Source organism: Vigna radiata, chromosome 11 (assembly GCF_000741045.1).
Source record: "Vigna radiata var. radiata cultivar VC1973A chromosome 11, Vradiata_ver6, whole genome shotgun sequence".
Taxonomy (NCBI): Eukaryota; Viridiplantae; Streptophyta; class Magnoliopsida; order Fabales; family Fabaceae; genus Vigna; species Vigna radiata.
The window spans coordinates 12,867,399-12,868,814 of record NC_028361.1 but is presented as its reverse complement, the minus strand read 5'-3'; positions in this window follow the sequence as shown (position 1 = coordinate 12,868,814).

Here is a 1,416-nt window from a genome sequence, read left to right as displayed (position 1 = left end):
ATAAATGGTAAGACCAAGTATCGTTTTTCCCAAGAGACTCGTATGGCTTTCTCTTTCGCGTGAATTAAAATAATAAGACTTGAAAAATAAAATTTAATTAATTGGATTTGAGGATAAAAATATTAACATGCAAAAATAAAGTTGATTCAATTGACAAACGAAAACAATGGATGGATGGATGTTGTTGGGTACTAACCATTTCATCTATTCCACTCTGTCTTACATACTACCCTTGACTATTAGATTGATTAATTGTTATGCGACTTTCTAAGCCTCCCCTTAACCCGATCCCTCGACGAAAAGGGCCTAATATTAACTACTGGTTTGCTATTGTTGACGGATTGGCAAGTGTACCAAATCGTACAAGTAATATAAATGGTAAGACCAAGTATCGTTTTTTCCAAGAGACTCATATGACTTTCTCTTTCGCGTGAATTAAAATAATAAGACTTGAAAAATAAAATTTAATAAATTGGATTTGAGGATAAAAATATTAACATGCAAAATAAATGTTGATTCAATTGACAAGTGAAAACAATGGATGGATGAATGTTGTTGGGTACTAACAATTTCATCTATTCCACTCTCTCTTACATACTACTCTTGATTATTAGATTGATTCAATTGTTATGCAACTTTCTTAGCCTCCCCTTAACCCGATCCCTCGGCGAAAAGGGCCTAATATCAATTACCGGCTTGCTATCCCTAGCCTCCCCTAGTAATTAATATCGCATTATAAACAGAAGTAAGCGCAATTGATCGTCCTACCCCTATCCCTAGGTGGTAATGCAGAATCAAGAGATTACTCATCAGTTCATGTCATTACCGCATGTCCCCATGAAAAATGGAAGAAGAATGGAAGAGCAAACCCTAGAAAAGATGAAAAGGAGCCTAAGCATCCAAGAGATCCTCTCCACAGAGCAAAATTAGGTCTGGCCGTCTTCCCCTATCAAAAGAATGACTCTGAATTCGTAGTAGGGGTATTTATAGGTGAAGAGCGCGTCAAAATCAGGCCCAAGTCCAGCGTGCCACTGCCGGGCGATTTAAGTGTGCCACCCAGCGGTTTCCCATAACCTGCCGCCACCGCCCGGCGGCAATCGCTACTGCCCAGCGGTTTCCCATGAAACCGCCCGGCGGCAATCGCCAGCGCCCGGCGGTTTCTCTCAGCGTGAAATGCTGCCTACTCCTCGTCCTGGGCCGCCCGGTGGTTTAAGTGTGCCGCCGGGCGGTGCGTCAACTCTTCAAATCTTCATTTTTCTGCTTTTTTCTTAAGTCAACGACCTATAGCTTCAACTCTATTCTCCACTGTTCTCAAATTAGCTTCAAAACAATGCAAAACAAGCATAAAATCGCTAAAAACAGCTTTTGACTCTCTCCGGACTCATTTATTGAGTTTTGCTTGATTCTAAGCTCGTT